This window comes from Nuphar pumila, chromosome 2 (genome assembly GCF_984573655.1).
Source record: "Nuphar pumila chromosome 2, dmNupPumi1.hap1.1, whole genome shotgun sequence".
Lineage (NCBI taxonomy): Eukaryota > Viridiplantae > Streptophyta > Magnoliopsida > Nymphaeales > Nymphaeaceae > Nuphar > Nuphar pumila.
The window spans coordinates 11442494-11452204 of NC_143250.1; positions in this window are offsets into that span (position 1 = coordinate 11442494).

Here is a 9711-nt window from a genome sequence, read left to right on the forward strand (position 1 = left end):
ATTTTTTCATCACAAACAGCGGATAAGAGAATTTTGACAAAATTGGATTTGAATTCCACCCAACTCTACGAATCCAAAGACGCCTTAGACAATTGGTGGTTGCAAAGTGTTTGGATCCGGTCTCGTCTTGGTTCATGTTCGGTTCGGGTTAACCCAGCAATGACATGAACCAAAAGGCACCGTCCTAGACGGGTTATTATTTGGTTTTATAAACTTGAGCCCATGCCTGACCCATGTGTGTTTGGGCTTGCTGGGTTGGCACTCAAGTTTGGTTCCGGTGGAGCCAACCTGTTTGGATCTTGGGTCAGGTTGTCTTATTTTCCTAAAACTTAGTATGGAAACTACAAAATTTATTTAAAACTTGTCAACAAAATTCAACTTGGGATTAGCTTTTTATCATCTGAGTCTGAATCCAAATTTGAATCCATTTAGGCAACGCCCGTTTAGTCGGATCTGGTAATTGTCATATCCGACATGAAACTGAACCGTTTGCAGCCATACTTGAGTGGATATGGATTCGTGTAAGCTAAGATTAGTTTTGTATGATTCAATGAGCATCCTGTAGTTGGTAGAAATAAAAAACAATATAATCCCTTGCATAGGGTCCAAACAGTCTAACTCTCAACATCAAAATCCTTTTGATGCATAATTTTTTTATTTTTAGAGTGTTTAGGACTCTTAGTAGATCCCTTAAACATACCTATAAGCATCTAAGAAAGTTTAAGAAACATGGAGTTTCAAATGAAATAAAACTTTGAAAAAGTCAACTTATAGAGTTTCAAAATTTTTGGAACTCTAAGAGAGGAGAGTTCCAGCTGGGGCTGCACTCTCTTCTCCAACCCATCTAGAGCTCTATAAATAGAAAAAAAAAAGAAAAAAATAAGAAAGAGAAAGAAAAAAGAAGAAAGAAAATGAGAGAAAAGAGACGAAGAGGAAGAAGAATGAGGCTCCTTCTTCGATCATCTATCATTCTCATCATTGCGTTCTTGTTTCTTTTTTTATTTACGGTCAAGGTACGAGTTTCTCTTTTGTTCTGAATAAGAAAAAGAGCATGGATTCAATTTTCATACGATGTTTTAATAGAAATCCATGAGAAAGGGTAAACTTAAATATTTACTCTAAGATCCATGGCTAAGATTTATGTATTTTTCTTTTTTTCGAAATTTATTTTAAAGATACGTATATATATATATATGTGTGTGTGTGTGTGTGTGTGTGTGTGTGTATTGGATGAGCAACTGATTTAGGGTGTTAGTGTTTGAAAATAATTTATGTGCAAGTCTATTAAAACAGAAATCGTGTAGAAATCGCGTGTTAAGATTTCATGTTCAGTTTAATCTTTTAGATCCATAAGAAATCTTGATTTCAAAGAAAAAAATATTGACATATGTATGTTTCTTGAGGGAGGAACTGGTAATGCATGTACTGTTGAGTCTGTAGGTACATACATGTGAGTACCTAAATTTTTAATTTGCATATGCATGCCCAATGAATTTTGAATATGCATATTGAGATTATGAACCAGTGCTTGCATGCTAAACTGAATGGAAACGTGCATATGCATACATGTTTGATAGATGATATATATATATATATATATGTGTGTGTGTGTGTGTGTGTGTGTGTGTGTGTGTGTGTGTGTGTGTGTGTGTGTGTGTGTGTGTGCGCGCCTGTGCTGGACCGATTGGCAGCCCATCCGAGTTGGGCTCGGCTTGGCAATACCCAGTCTTTGCGGTTCTGACAGCACTTGCCAAGTGCTGACAGACTTTACCAGGCCCAGCCGATTGGCTGGGCAGGTGTGTCCTTTAAAAAAATTATATATACATATTTTGTTGTCTTTTTTCAAAAAAAAAAATTAACAGAATTTTTTTGGGGTCCCAGTCGACCGATTGTCGATTGGACTATTGGCTAGTTCCAAAAAAAATGATGCATTTGAAGTAGATGTTGTACCTACTGTGCATAGCATCATCCATTTATCAAAGATAATGTTTCATTTTCTTGCAGTCTTATCCATGATTCTTGGAAATTCTATAATAAACTAGCAGGTAGTTGGTGTAATCAATAATCACCTTCTTACATTGACCGTTAAACAAAATATAGAAATAGTCTCACTGATAAAGAATTATGGGGTTTAGACTCTTTGTTTATGAACAGGTAGTATATGGTTTTCAATTTTATTATCAATAAATGCAAACAAGAATTTGGGTAGGATGTGATAGTTGGACGAATATAGTTAATCCTAAATGATAGGGTCCCTGTTGGGAATCTTATTGGGGATATCCACTATGTTTGCCATTGAAAACATGTAAAGATATACTTGCTTAGCAATGATCTCAAGATCACACCACAACTTATGCATGGCATCAATACACACATCAACATTATTCAAGTTCACAATTTTACCCAATACACATCCAATATTTATAATTGTGATATCCATTACCCTTTTTTCCAATGGATATAATCACTTGGTGCTATGAAACTATTTCAATAGGTAAACAAAGACACTTTGCAGTGTTTGCCACGGTTGACAGGCCTGCCGAGCTGCAGGGGCCCAACAGAGTGGGCTCAGTTGGGCAGGTATTTATAAAAAAAAGATTTGTTTTAAAAATAAAAGAAAATTTTTAAAGGAAAGGATTTTATGCATACTCTGCTTTGTCTAGAAAATTTTTTAGACTTTCTATGTGTTTTGTATGGTCGGCTATGCATTGGTGAGATTCGGATGGATATATGCAAATCTCTTGCTTGTGCTCATGTAATATGCCTATGTGAACCTGAAAAAAAAAGTATATGTAATTTGGCATGAATATTTTCAGATTCTTGCTCATGAAAATAGACTTGTTATGGTATGCATGTTCATAATATTAATGCATAGTTGATTTTCATTTGCATGTACATAATTGCATGAGTGTTCACATGTTGGATTAACATGATTCATGAATGAAAGCATACATTTGATATGAATATGTAAATTAAATGAAAGCATGCATTGAACATGAATGTGTGAACTCATGCACATGAATATGAATATTATTGTTTCATGCACATCTCTAAATTGACATATATGTGATTGTGTATGGAAAGGCATGCGGAATGAATACATAATGACAAGTGATTCATGATTTTTGCATAAGAATGCATTGATGATCAAAATGGATCATCGTCGGTTGTACAAGCCTTGAGCATGTATTGCTCTTTGATTAAGATGTTGTTATGCATTGCAAAAATCAAAGGTGATATTATTGTTCTTATTGCACTATTTTATGTTGCCACGGGCTGTAGTCCCGTGAAGAGCTTCGTATATGTTGATTTGTGAGCTTATATTATTAATTCTGCATGTTGAATTGCAAATTAAAAGAAATAAATTAATAATAAGATAAAAGAAATTAAAGAACATTGTAATCTACGTTTCCTTGATGTCTCTTCTATAATATGAGAATTTTGGATATTGTGGTTTTGGAGAACCGTGAGGATACTAAAACTCTGTGTGTGTTGTTGTTGCCCCTGAACCCGATATTGAGGTTCTTCTTCTAACCACAGTTTTAGGGAGTATCCGCCACTTTGCCTAGGGTGGTGTGTAGATACAACTGTTGTTTTGGTATACCAAGAAAGTGACACTTGTGAATTTGGATGTCCTTAGTGTCCCCAACATTAGATTTGAATGTCTAATGTTGTGAAGGTTGTTTTGAGCGAGGGTTAAGTTTGAAACCCAGTAATAAAATACAAATTGTGTGTCAAGCTACCCTAAGAACCTAACTTGACCTCATGAATTTTATCCATTTGGAGTATTCGCGGGCAACGGTAATTAAAAAGAAGAACTTAAATTATGTGCATTTAATAAGGGCATGCATATGAAAAGAAAATTTTAATAAAAAATAATAATTTATTCATGTATTGTACTTAAATCATGCATATTTCTGCTATATATTAGATCATGCATATTTACTTATTTATTTAATTTTTGATATATTGGTGAATGTATGATATTTGTTTTCTAATGCATGTAAAATATCTTTAATGCTTAAGTTGTGGTCCCTATTGACAGTAATTGTTCTCTCTTGCTTTGCAATTATTCCTTATTGCATAAATAGTTAATTGAGTTATGAATTTGTTATAATTGCATTTCTCTAAAATATTGCATGAATCTTATTTATATTTTTTTTATTCGTTTCATTAGAAGGATTCGTACACAAAATTCTTTAGATTATGAAACCCCTACTTTTGTATTTTTCGCAGCCTTAGAGGCCTAGTGAAGCGATTTGCTTTTGTGAGGAGCTACGAAGAAACCACATGATTGTTTGGCAGATACCTTCAGATAACATGACTCTTCTTTTTGCTTTATTTATATTTTATTTGTTTGTCTCAGACTCTGTATTTTAATAAATAAAATTTGGGTTTAGTATGGTTAAAAAGATAAATATAAGATCCCTTGTGGTGGTGGTTGTGTTTAATTGTAAAGGCTTCGAGTTATTGAGAATGTTTTCGCACTTGTTTAAAATTTTTTTTTACCACTTTTTCATGGGTATGAGTTGGGGTCGTTACATCCATGCCATCCAATAGCTAAAAGAATCTCTTTCAAAAGAATGTGAAGTGTTTTCTTTTGTCATTCATGTTTTGCATGTCAATATCCAAACATACACGGTATTAGTATCCCTATTTCTCTTTCTTAGTTTTATCTATTTACGTGACACAAGCATACATAACACTAATATATCCATACGTTTTTTTCGACCCTTCTAAACGAGAAAAAATTTCTTTCTATGAGAGTTTTTGTAAAAAGTATACTTTTTATAGGAAACATTCTTCCATAAGGAGAGGTGAAGGAATGTTTCTTACCAAGAAAAAAATGGTGAGATCCACTCCCCACCACCCATTTCACATCTCACAACCAGCATTACCCACCTTCCCAACCATCAATCACCACCATTCATCATCCACATCCCGAAAAATGGCGTTGGAGAAGCTCCACCACTACCTTCGGATGATTTTCCACCACTACCATCCATCTCACCACCACCACCACCATCCCCCACCTCTTTGAAAACTGCATCGAAGAAGCTTCACCACTACCCCCTCCTCCGATCTCTCATTTTTTAAGATTTTTCATTTTATTTTCCTCGTGCTACTCAAACAAGTGAAATTTTTTCATTTTAAAAAAATTATCATATCAAAACTTCTCATAAATGTTTTTCTTTTCCTATGAAAGTTTTTCTTGCTTCCAAAAGTGCCCAAAGTAAACTTGTTTATTCTAGACAAGTGAGTATGAGGATTAAATGCCTTAAACAAGATGTACCTCAGCTTTATGAATCCTATTTTTACATTCCTTTCTAAGGTTCTTCAGTCCTATGGTGGAGCCAGTAATCTAAACTAGTGTGGGCACAAAACTCTTTTATTTGGAAGATTTTTAGGTTTTGAGAGACTCAAGGGGCGCCACGTGTGCACCACCAAAGAGACCGACGGAGGCCTGGTGCCGCCGAACAGCAGACGGGCTGCAGCCACTGCATGGAGAGAGAGAGAGAGAGAGAGAGAGAGAGAGAGAGAGAGAGAGAGAGAGAGAGAGAGAGAGAGAGAGAGAGTTGGGGTGAGTGGGGAGGGGGTGCACCTAAAAAATCAAGGTGGGCACTACCATGCCATCCAACTTTCATTGGGTCAAGGAGGGCACTATCCACCCCAACCTGAACCCCACCTCTTTGATGGGATTTTTGGGTCAGGGTGGGTACCTCAATGTGGCTCCGCCACTGCTTCAGTTACTTTCACCAACGGGGGAGCCGCCGCTTGTCTTGCAGGAGCAGTTAGTGCACCACTGCATGTCACCTTGTGTTGGGACGTTGCAAGTTCGAACCCCAAATGGTATGGTTGTATAACTGATAGGGGTCTGCCTAACCCCAGCTTTGAGTCACTTTAGCTTTAGATGACAAAGAATAGGATTTATGCTATGGTAGATACTCTGATAACATGACTACCACGTTTTCTAATTATAGTAGAAAAACCATCTAGATGACGTGAGATCTAAGGTGATTCGTGGAACTTGCTACATTCTACGATTGTACTAAGTTCAGATAGAATCCACCAGACTATAAAAATGAAATAGAAAATAGAATCCACCATGTTTGAGCCCTCATGATGTGGGCTCACATCCACAGGAGAAGGTGTCATACTTTTCTGAATGATGATGAGACTGAACTGAAAACCCTTAAACTCTTTTCAAAGAGCCTTCATCTATATATAATATGAAAGCCTTAGATTTTTATTGAACTTATTGGAACATTCAAAATCTAAAACATCCAAGGAGAGGGCATTCCCCTACATATCTCATGACTATCCTTGTCTTCACTTCAACATCGACTTTTTTTTTTCTATGGACTAAGAGAACTGTCAATATGATTTTAAAAAGGGGAAACTTTTATTTAGATCTTGTTTGATATTCCAAAAGGAGTCCCAAGTTTTTTAGAATAACACAAAAACATATCACGACGTAACTTTTTTACTGAACTTCTCAAGTAGTGACCTCGGTTGTAGTAACTTAGATTAACCGTGAGTTAGGACAGTAAAATTACTACACTGCCTCTACTGCATAATAAAGTAGGCAACACACATTTTCAAACCAAAGGTTAAAAATTATATTTTATATGGATTTTAACCATGAAATTAACTTCAGGTGTGTATATTTGACAGTTTGAGTGAGGAAAACATGGGTCTCTTTTTGGAATTTCAAGCTGTATATAGGTCTCTAAACGGAAATTTCAATAAAAAATTTGTCTTGAGTTTTTTGTAGAGCGAAAATCTTGACTATCGGGTATAAGAGAGAGAGAGAGAGAGAGAGAGAGAGAGACCCACATGAGCATGTCCATATCTTTTTACAAATAACTAAAAGTGTAATGGTCCAACATACTTTTCCAACTTGGGGTTGCTTTTAGCTAGGGGTGGCAATCGGGTGGGTTGGCGGGTCGTGTAGATAGGTTGGCGGGTCAGCATACCTCAACACGAACCCGACCCGTTTATTAAACGGGTCGGCTGTGTCAAACACGAACCCGACCCATTTATTAAACGGGTCAGCTGTGGCAAACACGAACCCGACCCATTTATTAAACGGGTAACTCGACATGATACGGTTAACCTGTTTAATAAACGGGTCGGGTAAATGGGTTGGTGGGTTAGCGGGCGAGTTGGCGGGTCGGGTTCGGGTAAACGGGTTGGTGGGTGGGTCGGGGTCGGGTAAACGGGTTGGCGGGTCAGGATCAGGCAAACGTGTTGACCCGCCCACCTAACCCGTTTATTAAACGGGCCAGCTGGGTTGGCGGGTTGGCATACCCGTAACACGAACTCGACCCGTTTAATAAACGGGTTAGGCGGGTCGACCCGTTTACAACACAAACCCGTTTAAGCCAAACCCGAGCCCGGCTAAGAAGCGGGTTGGCGGGTCGTGTCAGATTTTGCCACCCCTACTTTTAGCGTGTTTGCAATATCAGCCCTCTCTTGGTCTTATGGCATAAAGTCCATGATCCATTCCAACGCTCAAAGATACGATGAGAAGTAGAAATCCAAGTGTTAATATTCCCTTGCAAAAGCTATTAGCTGGGACTAGGTCTAATATATTTGAATAATAACGGGCAAAGAGATTGGTGAAGAAACCACTACTTAAAACCAGGAGGAATGCCATGATCTAGAGCATCAGAATAAAGTTGGCTGTTGCTTAAGGAAAATTGATGCTTCAACTTTCCAACCCTTCATTTCCCAATCTTTAGTTTAGTTTCTGATGCGACTTTAACCATTGTATATTTCCTATTGAGCAATGTTGTCAGTATTGGTGCGTATCGGCTGATATCTATTCGTACCAGCAGAAAATCGATACGTTTCAGCCCTGAATGGCCTATTTTTTAATAAATATAAAAAATACTTAAAATTATTTTAATGGCTTTAACATGTGTCACGTTCTGATTGACACGTAAATATTTTTTAGTTATTTTTTGGTTGATTCAGAACGATTCACTTGAGTATCGGTATCCGGTCCCGGATTCACCTGAATCATTGGCCAAACAATACAGGGCCAATACCGATACTGACAACATTGCTCTAGAGGGTTCATTTTATCTAGGCCGTTTGGACTAATTTTGAGTGCTTAGTTGTGTTGCTAAACATATTCCGTTTTGATTCTTTTTTCCTTTGCAAGGTTTTCTTCAAAGATCGTAGTTTAGCCATAAAAATGTCTACAAATAGAAAAAAACATTTTATTATTATTTTAAGTTGCCTTAATAAGTGGGTTAGAGACTACCAGACAAATTAAATGACAAAATGAAGCAACTTGTAAATACTTGAGATATATAAATCAACATGTGAGAAATGTTCATGGCACCCATGTAAAATAAAACAAAATCAGACGGATTGGTCACATACTTGGGAATCGGTTTCCTTGTACCATTCAAATTAGAGGTGTCAGCGGGTTGGGTTCACCCGGACCCGACCCAGACCAAACCCTATATGTCCGGGTATGGTGACAAATAAGAAGACCTGATTAAGACCCGGGTCCAGACCCAAAGGTCCGATTAATACATGGTCCTAGCTAAGTATAGTTTGTGAAATTTTATACCAGACACAGGCCCGACCCGAGTTCTGATTAAGACCCACAAATTTTCAATGTAAAAATGATAAAAGATATTATTTTACCGGGTATGGTCCTGGTTCATGTAGTTCTTATTGGGTCTGGGTATGGTTTCTTTTACATCTGAACCCTATATCATACCCGAAAATCTGGTCCAAGTCTGGTTCCACCTGGATCCGAACCAAACCCGACCCATTGACACCCCTAATTCAAATGAATTAGCAAGTGATCCCTATTCGATATTTCTAAAAAAATACTTCAAAATAACAAAGAAAATTGGGAAGAAAATGAGAAAGACTGAGAAAAAAACCAAAGTTTCCTAATTGGGCTAAATAAATTGGTGAAGGTAACAGAGACTAATAACAAGACATAAATGGTAAAGAAGAAACAATTAACCTTCATAGTTCAGACCAACAACATTTTTGGCGCTCCGCTCATCTGGTAGGGGTGACTTGTGAATGTCAACAAGTTGATGAGACATCACAGGTTCCAAACCCTCCCGGAGGGTAGGGGGACCTCAAGGGTTTTACAACCAATATGTGTGGTCAGTGATTTTGGGGTACAACGTTAAGCATACTTACATGTTACCCAATAAAAAATGAGACAAGATTCACGATATTCATTTGAAATCATATAACATTCATTTATGGGGTTTTCCATCCCAACATTTTTAAAAATTGGAAGCAATTTCCATGACCTCATTGCACTCCAGGGTTCTTCCACCCAAGGATTTGGGGTCGGAACCTAAGCTCAAGGAGGGTGTGGCCTAACAAAGAAAATGAAAAAAAAAAGTTGGTTTTTTAGTGAACAACCATTGTTTTGCTACTGCCAACAAAACACTAAATCGATAAAAAAATAAGAAAAAAACAAAACAAAAGAAGAAACTGTGCTTAGATTGAACACATTAGTGTAAGAGTCAAAATCTGACTTGAGGCCATCTTGCTAACATAGATTTGTTGATAAACAAACGGCCGACCTAGACTGGTTGATTAGCACCTGCATTCATTAATTACAATGTAGAATGGGGATAACTAAGACCTAGACTGGTTGATCTAGTCAATTTCCAATGGATATTCTAGTCCAAATAAGTTTAATGATAAAAAAATTATGTT